A 13,899-nucleotide genomic window follows, 5' to 3' on the forward strand; every position below is an offset into this window, starting at 1 on the left:
TAACCAAATAAGAATGGACCATCCGCGTAATTATGGAGATTAGTCATATTTGTGGAGGGACAATGAACTTACAATTACGACGAGTATGACTGAAATCCATGCAATTACTTTCGAACCAAGTGATCTTAAATTAGGATATTCGAATGTTAAGTAGGTTTGCTATCAAGTTATCGGCCAACAACTTCCAGTGACAAAGGCGATGCTGAGGTGCCGTTAAACTGTAAATAAGCAAACATCTTCAAGGAACATTTTCAAATTAATGTCATATTTACCTCTGCAGCTATTAGGTTTTAAAGGAAGTGCACTGCTATAAACTGTGGTGTGTCTGACATTTCAGATATACGAGACCAGGTGAATGAAACATTATGAGGTAGAAATTCATGTGTCTGTTACCATTCACAGATATTTCCATTACATGTGCATAAATAAAATTTCGGGATGTTTCAGAATGTGGATCGAAACAATATACACTGATAAGCTAAAAAGTTTTTATTAGTGTTCACAATGAGACTAAAAGCCGCGTTGTGGGAACGTAACACGGTAAGGAAAGCGCATAAGCGAAGCGGGATAAATAAGGAATCATTCTAGGCATGATAGTGGCACAAATGGGGAAATCTGGTGACATAAATGGCTTTGACAGGAGGCAGACTGTTATGTCCCAGCACCTGGGTACGACTAACGCAGGGACGTCGATGCTGGCCAGTTTTCGCGTGCCACAGTCGTGAGCATCTACGGAAAGGGGCTGAAGGGCTATGACAGGGAGTTGGACGCTCGTCCACTCTGTAAAGCGTGATACGCAACTAGCTGTAGCAGGTCTGAGGAGAGGCTGCAATGCTGGTGCAGGCAGTAGTGTTTCGGAGTACGCCGTTCAACGCACATAGTTGAACATAGGGTTCAGCAGCAGACATTTATGTGTTCCCATGTTGACCCAAACACATCGTAAGGTACTCTTACAGAGATTGGAATGTGGATCAGAGGAACCATAATGTCGTCTGGATGAATCACGTCTTTTGTTACACGACATGGACTGCAGTGTTCGTAAGCGCTGTCATCTCAGTGAACGGTTGTTGGAAACACGCACCGCACAACAGACACAAGCTCGTGGGGACAGTATTATGCTACTGGGGGCATTCATCTGGGCTTCCATGGATATGCGGTCGTAATCGAAAGCAACTGTTCACTACGTGAACATTATATACACTCCTGGAAATGGAAAAAAGAACACATTAACACCGGTGTGTCAGACCCACCATACTTGCTCCGGACACTGCGAGAGGGCTGTACAAGCAATGATCACACGCACGGCACAGCGGACACAACAGGAACCGCAGTGTTGGCCGTCGAATGGCGCTAGCTGCGCAGCATTTTTGCACCGCCGCCGTCAGTGTCAGCCAGTTTGCCGTGGCATACGGAGCTCCATCGCAGTCTTTAACACTGGTAGCATGCCGCGACAGCGTGGACGTGAACCGTATGTGCAGTTGACGGACTTTGAGCGAGGGCGTATAGTGGGCATGCGGGAGGCCGGGTGGACGTACCGCCGAATTGCTCAACACGTGGGGTGTGAGGTCTCCATAGTACATCGATGTTGTTGCCAGTGGTCGGCGGAAGGTGCACGTGCCCGTCGACCTGGGACCGGACCGCAGCGACGCACGGATGCACGCCAAGACCGTAGGATCCTACGCAGTGCCGTAGGGGACCGCACCGCCACTTCCCAGCAAATTAGGAACACTGTTGCTCCTGGGGTATCGGCGAGGACCATTCGCAACCGTCTCCATGAAGCTGGGCTATGGTCCCGCACACCGTTAGGCCGTCTTCCGCTCACGCCCCAACATCGTGCAGCCCGCCTCCAGTGGTGTCGCGACAGGCGTGAATGGAGGGACGAATGGAGACGTGTCGTCTTCAGCGATGAGAGTCGCTTCTGCCTTGGTGCCAATGATGGTCGTATGCGTGTTTGGCACCGTGCAGGTGAGCGCCACAATCAGGACTGCATACGACCGAGGCACACAGGGCCAACACCCGGCATCATGGTGTGGGGAGCGATCTCCTACACTGGCCGTACACCTCTGGTGATCGTCGAGGGGACCCTGAATAGTGCACGGTACATCCAAACCGTCATCGAACCCATCTTTCTACCATTCCTAGGCCAGCAAGGGAACTTGTTGTTCCAACAGGACAATGCACGTCCGCATGTATCCCGTGCCACCCAACGTGCTCTAGAAGGTGTTAGTCAACTACCCTGGCCAGCAAGATCTGCGGATCTGTCCCCCATTGAGCATGTTTAGGACTGGATGAAGCGTCGTCTCACGCGGTCTGCACGTCCAACACGAATGCTGGTCCAACTGAGGCGCCAGGTGGAAATGGGTTGGCAAGCCATTCCACAGGATTACATCCAGCATCTCTACGATCGTCTCCATGGGAGAATAGCATCCTGCATTGCTGCGAAAGGTGGATATACACTGTACTAGTGCCGACATTGTGCATGCTCTGTTGCCTGTGTCTATGTGCCTGTGGTTCTGTCAGTGTGATCATGTGATGTACCTGACCCCAGGAATGTGTCAATAAAGTTTCCCCTTCCTGGGACAATGAATTCACGGTATTCTTGTTTCAATTTCCAGGAGTGTAGTTATGAGAAAGGACGACTCTAGGTACTTTCAGAGCGGATGCACCATATCTTCCGACCGCCAAGTGGGACTTAGCGAATGCTGCGAGCCGTGGGGATAATGGAAGGGTGCTCTACTTGGGCGTGGCAGGTTCAGAATTTGAGACGGACGGAAAGCGTTTCCGGATGGCCGAAGTTCGCCTCCAGCAGCGGAGCGGCTCGGACGCCTGTCCACATCCACGCCTCGGAGGGTTTACCTTACGTGTTTCTGGCGAGTAAGTACGTTACTGACATACGCTGAAGAGCCAAAGAAACTGGTACGACTGCCTAATATCATGTAGTGCCCCAGCTTCCACGCAGAAATGGCGCAACACGACGTGGCATGGACTCAACTGATGTCTGAAGTAGTGCTGGAGGGTACTGACACCATCAATGCTGAAGGGCTGTACATAAATCCGTAAGAGGACGAGGGGTTTGAGATCTCTTCTGAACAGCACGTTGCAAGACATCACAGATATGCTTAATAACATTCATATTGGGGTAGTTTGGTGGCTAGCGGAAGTGTTTAAACTCATAAGAGTATTCCTGGAGCAACTCTATAGCTATTCTGTACGTAAGGGGTGTCGCATTGTCCTACTGGAATTGCCCAAGTCCGTCAGATTGCACAATGGACATGAATGGATGCAAGTGGTCAGACAGGGTACTTAGGTGCATGTCAGCTGTATCTACACGCATCAGGGGTCACATATTACATTGACTGCACACTACCGACACCATTACAGAACCTCCACGAGCTTTAACAGTCTCCTGCCGGTATTGAGATTCCATGGATTCATGACCTTGTCTCCATACCCGTACATGACTATCCCCTCAATAAAATGTGAAACGAGACACGTCCGACCAGGCAACATGTTTCCAGTCATCAAGAGTCCAACGTCGGTGTTGACGGGCCCAGACGAGGCGTAAAGCTTTGTGTCGCCCAGTCATCATAGGTCCACGAGGGGGACTTAGGCTCCGAAAACCGTATCGATGATGTTTCGTTGAATGCTTCGCACGCTGACATTTGTTGACCGCTCAGCACTGAAACCTGCAGCAATTTGCGGAAGGGCTCTTCTGTGACGTTGAACGATTCTCTTAAGTCGTTGGTCCCGTTCTTGCAGGACCTTTTTCCGGCCGCAGCGATGTCGAAGATCTGATTTTTTACCGGATTCCTAATATTTATGGTACACTCCTGAAATGGTCGTACGGAAAAAGCCCATTTCTTCGCTGCCTCGGAGATGCTGTGTCCCATCGCTCATGCACCGAATATAAAACCACGGTCAGACTCACTTATATCTCGATAACCTTGAAACGTCCCCTTAGAACAATTTATACAAGCCTGTGCTTAAACTGACACACAATATTTTTAGCGCAACGCAATCTGACTTCCAAAAATCCCTACGAAAGAATGTCCCTGATTAACATTAACCTATACGTTTCACAAATCACTTACCTCACAAAAATCTTCGTTACTCAAGCTACTGCAATACAGCGAGCGCCACTACTGCCAGCTAAATAAAAGATTCAAACTACTGAAGGCACTAACTACTGATAGGCATAGTTAGCAAATGAAAGATTTTAATACAGAACAAACAGTGTATTTACCTTAATAGTCATAATATATATATCACTTAATGACACCAATTCTTACAAATTTCAAAACTCCGCTATCTCTCTACCCACGTCCACCACTGCTGGCGGCTCACCTCCAACTGCGCAACGCTACGCGCTGTTAGCATCCAGCTGCCGCTGCCCAACACTGCAATGGCAGACAACAATGCAAACTAGCCACAGACTGCACGCGGCACAGCCAGTGATTTTTATACAGAGCGTTACCAATAAGAAAACGTAAACAGCCTACTTACAACCTGTCATTTTAGCAGCAGCAACCGGTGTAAGAACTGTGCCAGCACTTGTCTTATATAGGCGTGCGCCGTATTCTGCCTGTTTGCATATCTGCGTATTTGAATATGCATGCTTATACCAGTTTCTTTGACGCTTCTGTGTAACATGGCTCAGTCATATAGAAAGTCAACCATCAAGCTCAGCTTCGCTACTGGATTCGTGCGGCGCGCTGCTTTCAAAATCTAACGCGTCATACTTCCCTGCGAGGTTCCGGAAAACGTCGTGAACAGTACTTTACAACCAGATGGACGCGCACTTAGCCATGTCGCCGAAAATATACCACTTTTTACGACTTCGGATCAAGTTTACAAGGTAAGTCCCGTCTTACCTTCTTATTGGTGACTGTAGGGTGTAGAGTGATCATTATTTATGATGGGCAGCCAAAGACCTTCTCGGATTGTGGCAAAGACGCCCGCGTACGCTCATACTGCGTCCAAAGGAGCATAATTCAAATGCTGACGTGCGAAGCTGTACCCCCACCCACGACAGGATTCTTGCCTCTTACGTACAATGCTGACGTCCGGAAAGAGTTCCCCTTGCACGTTTCTCAGTACCAACTGCCGGACAATCCCATGGGAATATTGCCACAAGTGAACGACAATGTGTCCAAGATGTCAGGCGAGGAACGCATCGCTGACATCTGCAGCAGAAGTCAGATCTCGCAGGAACAGAGACGAATATGAAAATCGGCCGACTGATGGTACCGACAGCCGCTTTTGTCCTCGGCTTTCAAGACTACGGGGCTTTCGAACACCATTCGGGAATGGAAGTGGATGTACGACAACGCAAACAGAGGTCATCAAAACGGCGAAGTAGGAGCCGTCGCACACCATCGGACGATTGTTTCCTCCGTACGAGAGATGAAGAACGAGGACAGGCAGACGGTGACGATGACGACACCACAAAAGGCTGCTGGTGTCTTATACCACCGAATGCAATGGCCCTCTCTACAACAGCAGAGTTCCCAGATATGGGCGGCAGTAGAGGAAGACACGGCCGTAACAGCTGAGGCTGAGGCGGTCCGGCCACAGGATTCTTCTTGGCAGAAGTGGGCCTATGACAATGGAGAAAAGCAGCCGCGTGCAGCCGCTTATATCACGGCCCACAGAGCCCACGTTATAACTGACGACGGCCGGCAGCACCGGCGGAGATCTCACCCGGCGAGGGTAACGTGCGCCTAACATACACGGCGCACAACACACAGGACGTTAACAACCGTTCCGCATGGCATTAATACCATACGGTTACGGATCTAGACGACCTAATTCAACTATATGCTACATTGGATAGACATAGATATTGCTCTACTACAGGAAGTATGCATCGACGAATTGGTTCAAAAGATTCAAATGGCTCTGAGCACTTTGGGACTTAACATCTGAGGTCATCAGTCCCCTAGAACTACTTAAATCTAACTAACCTAAGGACATCACACACATTCATGCCCGAGGCAGGATTCGAACCTGCGTCCCCAGCGGTCGCGAGGTTCCAGACTGAAGCGCCTAGAACCGCTCGGCCACACTGGCCGGCATCGACGAATTCCCATCCCTGTATGTTTACGACAACTTTATGTCATGAGCTTCAGAAAACTGTTATGGGACATCAGTAGTCCTTAAGGAAGGCATCGGCACGCGGAATGGCTCTGACAGTACTTGGAGTGCTGCTTATCAACATGAACGCGCCGACAGGCACGGACAGACGCAGAGAACGGTCACGCTTCTTCGCGGAAGAACTAGCCCCGCTCTTTCTAGGGCGGATCGCTCATTAAGTCCTCAGCGGCGAGTTCAGTTGTTTGCTGGCGCTGGACACGTGCACACAATTGAGAATATTGGTACGAGATCTGCAGTTAGTAGACTCGTGTGAACATATCCATGGTGAACGAGCTTGATGTACATATACGCTACTGGCCATTACAATTGCTACACCATGAAGATGACGTGCTTCAGACGCTAAATTTAACCGACAGGAAGAAGATGCTGTGATATGCAAATGATTACCTTTCCAGAGCATTCTCACAAGGTTGGCGCCGGTTGCGACACCTACAACGTGCTGACATGAGAAAAGTTTCCAACCGATTGCTCATACACAAACAGCCGTTGACCGGAGTTGCCTGATGAAACGTTGTTGTGATGACTCGTGTAAGGAGAATAAATGCATACCATCACGTTTCCGACTTTGATAAAGGTCGGATTGTAGCCTATCGCGATTGCGGTTAATCGTATCGCGACATTGCTGCTCGCGATGGTCGAGATCCAATGACTGTTAGCAGATTATGGAATCGGTGGGTTCAGGAAGGTAATACGGAACGCCGTGCTGGATCCCAACGGTCTCGTATCACTAGCAGTCGAGATGACAGGCATCTTATCCGCATGGCTAAAACGGATCGTGCAGCCACGTCTCGCTCCCTGAGTCAATAGATGGTTTGCAAGACAACAACCATCTGCACGAACAGTTAGACGACGTTTCCAGCAGCATGGACTATCAGCCCGGAGACCATGGCTGCGGTTACTCCTGACGCTGGATCTCAGACAGGAGCGACTGCGATGGTGTTCTCAACGACGAACCTGGGTGCACGAATGGTATAACGTCATTTTCTCTCATGAATCCATGTTCTGTTTACAGCATCATGATGGTAACATCCGTGTTTGGCGACATCGCGGTGAACGCACATTGGAAACTTTTATTCCTCATCGCCATATTGGCGTATGACCCGGAGTGATGGTATGGGGTGACATTGGTTACACGTCTCGGTCACCTCTTGTTCGCATTGACGGCACTTTGAACAGTGGACGTTACATTTAAGATGTGTTACGACCCGTGGCTCTACCCTTCGTTCGATCCCTTCGAAACCCTACATTTTAGCAGGATAATGCACAATCGCATGTTGCAGGTCCTGTACGGGCCTTTCTAGATGCAGTAAATGTTCGACTGCTGCCCTGGCCAGCACATTCTCCAGATCCCTCACCAATTGAAAACATCAGGTCAGTGGTTGCCGAGCAACTGGCTCGTCACAATATGCCAGTCACTACTGTTGATGAACTGTGGTATCGTGTTGAAGCTGCATGGGCATCTGTACCTGTGCAAGCCATCCAAGCTCTGTTTGACTCATTGCCCAGGCGTATCAAGGCCGTTGTTACGGTCAGGGGGGGGGGTTGTTCTGGGTACTGATTTCTCAGGACCTATCCACCCAAATTGCGTGAAAATTTAATCACATGTCAGTTCTAGTATAATATATTTGTCCCATGAATACCCGTTTATCATCTGCATTTCTCCTTGGTGTATTAATTTTAATGGCCAGTAGTGTATAACAAGCCATTTCTTCAGCTTTCCATGCAAACTAAGCGATGATGTTTTTCCAGACGGACTCATATCTCACGAACAGATGTTTTAACACGGACGTGCAAGGCAAACAAAACAATCGACACAACGCGGTATCCAAGCTTGAGTACCCGAAGGAAGCATTCTGGAGCCCATCTTGTTCAACCTGTACATTAATGACTTTCCAGCAACGCAAAAAACGACGTTAGCCATCTACGTGGATGACACATCTATCCTTGCGCAAGACTCGAAACCGGCGAACATGAATGCAGACGGCAGTCAGAACTACCGAGCCTTGGTTGGAACGATGGCGTATTAAAGTAAACATCGAGAGTGCGAAGCAATGCTGTTCACACGCAGACCGCAACTACTGTCCAGACATAAACACTGTCACCAGGTAACACTACATAGGCGCCCAATACATTTCCGAGCGAAAGTCGGATATCTCTGTGTCTGGCTGGACCGGAAATTTACATGGGGGCCACACTGAATACGCTGCGAACAGAGCGTACGCGAAGCTCAAACAACCGTACCCAATGCTGGACAGGGAAAGCACACTGAATAGGAGCGTGTCGAGGTCCATATACATGACACTGATTAGACCTCTGATGGCGTACACAGCTCCCGTCTGGGAATACGCAGCTCCTACACGCCTGCGCCGCCTGCAGATAATATAGAACAAAGTGCTACGCATCATTATCAACGCTTTACCATTGTATACCTGTATTGAAAATAAACCCAACTCAAGTGTTTCTGAAAATAACTAATAATCGTTGAATTATGCTTGCTACTCGATTTATCTACGAAACATTTATTTTCAGTTGTGAGTAATGTGCTAATTTCAATCAACTGAATAATATATTTCACAGAAGTCTTTGAGTTGTGAGAACTAATAAAAGTTGGAAAGGATATCTTTGATTTTATAATACTTAGCTGAGATGCACTTACAATATGGTATTTTGGTGTTTCAAAGAACGGAATAATGTACAAACTGAATATGAATGACAGATACTTATTCCGATTATCGTCGTTGTATAAATATTGGAAATTTTTGATTTCAAGTATAACCATTAGCACAGAAGTCGGCAACTGACAGATTTTGGTTGAGTGTGTGATTAAATATCTTGGTAGCCTAAGCAACGAAGAGAATCAACAGATAAATATTACTAGTGCTTCTGATATAGTCTAGAAAAGATTTTTTCTTTCACGCCATATTCTTCGTCAGACGAAAGGCATCTTTAAACATCTGCCTCATTAACGATAAACAGCCAGAAACTGTTAAAGATCAGAAGTCGTGCAGGAGAAGGGACAGATTTGTAAACTGGATGGTGCCCGTCACAAGACACAAGACGATGGAACCGGAAATATTTGAACGATAAACTATCCAAACTGGAAAATAATAGACAAGGCAGTTGATTATAGTTTCATTTATTATCAGTGAGTTTAAACGTTTTATTCTTGAGGTACTTCTGATTTTTGCGTATCAGATGACACTCCAAAATCTGTGCATCATTCTTCGTATATTGCATTATCTGAGATACTCTTTGTCGCATTCCTTCACAGAAGAAGGATTCCAATGTCTAATCGTCTCGCTGAAGCTCAGTGGCCTGGTCGTATCTGTCCGTATACTGATGGATCCAATATTTCACCATTTTAGAAGCACTTAAATCTTTATCTTCTACTTCCTTTTTAGAGATATTAATCGTGTCTGACTCCCAGAGTGTTCTTAAAAGCAATCAACTCCGAAAATGGAATAAAAGTACCAACCGTTATATTCTGGATATGGTACTGGAATATATTCGCTGTAAACAGGCAGAGGAGACTACCATTCTATTATTCTGCTCTGGATGCAGTCCCCCCGCTGGCATCCCCTACGACGAGGAAGTTGATGGTCTTAGTGAAGCAAGCTGTATCTAAAGGAATTGTTCTCGATGTGAAATTACTGTACACAGACTACTTACGTGTAGTCAAGAGCCACGGAAACAGTAATGGCAAGAGGTGCGGGATGTGTCCTAAAAATGGATATTATGCGGCATTACAGCCTCAAGTTACTACAAGGCCGTGGTCTACGAGGACGCATTTGGACAGATCTATGATTTTCGCCTTCATTCGACTCCGGCCTTTAACGATGCCTCGTTTCCTGTCCATCCATACAGAATCAACATTTATGATTCTCCTGCATGCTAATGCGACTCTGAGAAGCTGATGTAAACCACAACTTATTTTTGTGTTCCAAATTCGGCAGTGGACGATCGGAATTTCTGAGGACATTGAATTCCCACGATCTGGGTCTCGCGTTCGATTCCCGGCGGGATCAGGGATTTTCTCTGCCTCGTGATGACTGGTGTTAGGTTAGTTAGGTTTAAGTAGTTATAAGTTCTAGGGGACTGATGACCATAGATGTTAAGTCCCATAGTGCTCAGAGACATTTAAATCATTTTGAGGACATTGAAGACTGTGAGATATCTCTTCCCTCAATCAGCTTCTTCTCTTTTGGTTTCTAAAGACATTCGTCTGTATTAAGTGACTACCAATTTTCAACAGAGCACAGTGAAATATCTGTAGGGTTCATATTTTCATTTATCTGTATCACTTGTTATTCAGTTTAAGAAGTAGAGTGAACTGATAACGGAAATATGTGTAGTTTACTTATCATTCCGTTTGTTAAACATTTGTTGCGGAAAAAAATTGAGGACTCCTTGAGTGTTCAGTTCCATTAATTTGCATTTATATATATTCCCTGTAGAATTATGTATTTTGTGCGATCGCTCATTTGCTGCAACAACATGATAAATCGAAAATAACGATGTTTCATAAAGGTACGAGAAAAGGGTTTCCTTGCCTTCAGATGCTAAGTTTTAACTACTTTTCAAGGTCAGCGAATTCGTATGAGAAGCGTGCAGCTGGGTGTCCTTGAAAAGTGATTGGAACAAGGTAGTTGAGGACAAGACAAACATCGTTTTGTACCTATATGAAAAATCATGATTTTTCCAGTTATGACGTTGTTGCAGCAAATGGGAATTATGTTGTCGATGCTAAATAGAGTACAAACCCTGGAGGCCAAATAAAACAAACAAACAGCACTTACAATGGACAAAAAGAAAATGTTGCCCAATTGAGTGAACGTTACGTTACAGTTCTATACACTACAGCTGCCAAATTTAGGACGTTCGCTCCAAAGACATAAAATGTACAAAGAAAACGATGGCGAACTTATTTGCGTGTTGGAGTTTGATTTTTCATCTGGTTAGATGAATTACATTTGTAAGCGAGCCATGTTATCAACAGCGATAAATTGTATTTCTAAACCGATAAATTAATGGAGCAACTTCACAGTGAAGTAATGATGCTTATTTTAATTTCGTCAACTATAATTAGCTATGAAAACAGAGGAACAGCCGAAATCCAAGCTACACAACTCAGCCAGCAGAAATACTGCCTGCCGACCGCCCCTCTTCTTTCTTTTTAACACTCAAGCAACGCGGCACTTTTTACGTCAACAGTGACATTATTTTAGGCACGGAATGAAAAGTAGCTGTCAAGTTTTAACCGGGTGCCCCTCGGGGACAGCTCACTATTAGCCGAAAGCACGCGCACACCCACACACGCACACACAGAAATACACACGAGTCAAATGACAGCGCGCTATCGGTAATCGAAATCGCTGGTGCCCCGGTGTGTCGCGTCCCCTTCGCGATCTTGTCGCACCCATTGTAACACGAGTTTGCATCACAACGACACGGCTGCACCCCGCCACCTTGCTCCACCCCCGTTTTTTCTTTTATTTTTTCCCCCCCTCTCCGTCCTGACCACCCCGTCTCGCAGGCCGAGGGGTTAGCTTGCCACAAGATCGAGATAGAATCACCACCCGCGCCGTCCTCCCTATAACAATAAAGGGCCTTTTAAGGGTCAAATTTGCATGCGGAGGCACCCCGCGATGGGGACCACAGTCCGCATGTGGAAGCGGTGGGACCTACTTTGATCCCCTGGGATTACGCTTCTCGTCCTGCCCACCTACCTCCTACGTCGCTAGGAGCCTTGGCCTTCGCGGAGGCTAAGGACACCGCTTTACATAAGAGAAGCCGCGCAGACATTCAGTCCGCAGGACGTCTTTACTCGCTCGGCACATTTCGTCGCGTCGCTCTGCCCCTCAGGCGCTACCCGCGGCGTTTTTCTTTATAGGGTTAATAAACACGTATTCCCATGCCGGCTCTATACCGTCGTAAAAGTGAATATGGTGTCATTAAGCGCCGGCGTGTCGTCCGGACCCGGCACACCGGAGTATTCACCGGGCGGTCAGGCGGCCGTATTCCCCTTTTACTGCACTTCATATGTATGCCAGGCGGCAGTTTCCGCGGAGCCTTACGGAATCTTGTGCAGGAGGTGCGGCAGACTTGGGCGCAGGAGCCGTCGTCGCTGAGTATCTCTTCTCCTACAAACCTTACAAATTTCGCTCGAATTTCTTCTGTGCAGAAATAATGCGGCCAGCAGATCTGACGATGCAGTGATGCAGAAATAACCTCAAAGTTTGTAAAAACAATTAGTTCGTTACGGAGAAAACGGACAGAATTTTTCTAAATTTCGTTCTGAAATAAATGGAGCACTGCATTGAAACACGCATGTGGCGATTTTATGCTCAAGCCACCTTCCGGTGGGCTTGCCAGTGAACCTCGCACGAGCGGGCGCGTGCTGCACCAACTACTGCCCCAACAAGATCGGCATTTCCGCTCATGTAGCAGCCCTGTTTTCCATGTAAGGTCGGTAAAAAATAATGAGAAACAAATCGCGATATCGAAATGAATTATATATTTTGTTCTTCAGCATGTTATAGCCTTTCAATATAATGTACAGTACTGGCCATTAAAATTGCTACACCAAGAAGAAATGCAGGTAATAAACGGGTATTCATTGGGCAAATATATTATACTAGAACTGACGTGTGATTACATTTTCACGCAATTTCGGTGCATAAATACTGAGAAATCAGTACCCGGAACAACCACCTCTGGCCGTAATAACGACCTTGATACGCCTGAGCAATGAGTGAAACAGAACTTGGATGGCGTGTACAGGTACAGCTGCCCATGCAGCTTCAACACGATACCACAGTTCATCAAGATTAGTGACTGGCGTATTGTGATGAGCCAGTTGCTCGGCAACCACTGACCAGACGTTTTCAATTGGTGGGATATCTGGAGAATGTGCTGGTCAGGGCAGCAGTCGAACATTTTCCGTATCAAGAAAGGCCCGTACAGGACCTGCAACATGCGGTCGTGCGTTATCCTGCTGAAATGTAGGATTTCGCAGGGATCGAATGAAGGGCAGAGCCACGGGTCGTAACACATCTGAAATTTAACGTCCACTGTTCAAAGTGCCGTCAATGCGAACAAGAGGAGACCGATACGTGTAACCAATGGCACCCCATACGATCAAGCCGGGTGATACGCCAGTATGGTGATGACGAATACACGCTTCCAATGTGTGTTCACCGCGATGTCAACAAACACGGATGTGACGATCATGATGCTGTAAACAGAACCTGGATTCATCCGAAAAAATGACGTTTTGCCTTCGTGCACCCATGTTCGTCGTTGAGTACACCATCGCAGGCGCTCCTGTCTGTGATGCAACGTCGAGGGTAACCCCAGCGATGGTCTCCGAACTGATAGTCCATGCTGCTGCAAAAGTCGTCGAACTTTTCGTGCAAGTGCTTGTTGTCTTCCTAACGGCCCCATCTGTTGACTCAGGGATGGAGTCGTGGCTGCACGATCCGTTACAGTCATCACGGTTGCTAGTGATACGAGGCCGTTGGCATCCAGTACGGCGTTCCGTATTATACTCCTGAACGCACCGATTCCATATTCTGCTAACAGCCATTGGATCTCGAGCTACGTGAGCAGTAATGTCGCGATACGATAAACCGCAATCGCGATAGACCACAATCCGACCTTTATCAAAGTCGGAAACGTGATGGTGCGCATTTCTTCTCCATGCACGAGTCATCACAACAACGTTTCACCAGGCAATGCCGGTCAACT

The sequence above is a fragment of the Schistocerca gregaria genome, chromosome 7 (genome assembly GCF_023897955.1).
Source record: "Schistocerca gregaria isolate iqSchGreg1 chromosome 7, iqSchGreg1.2, whole genome shotgun sequence".
Classification (NCBI taxonomy): domain Eukaryota; kingdom Metazoa; phylum Arthropoda; class Insecta; order Orthoptera; family Acrididae; genus Schistocerca; species Schistocerca gregaria.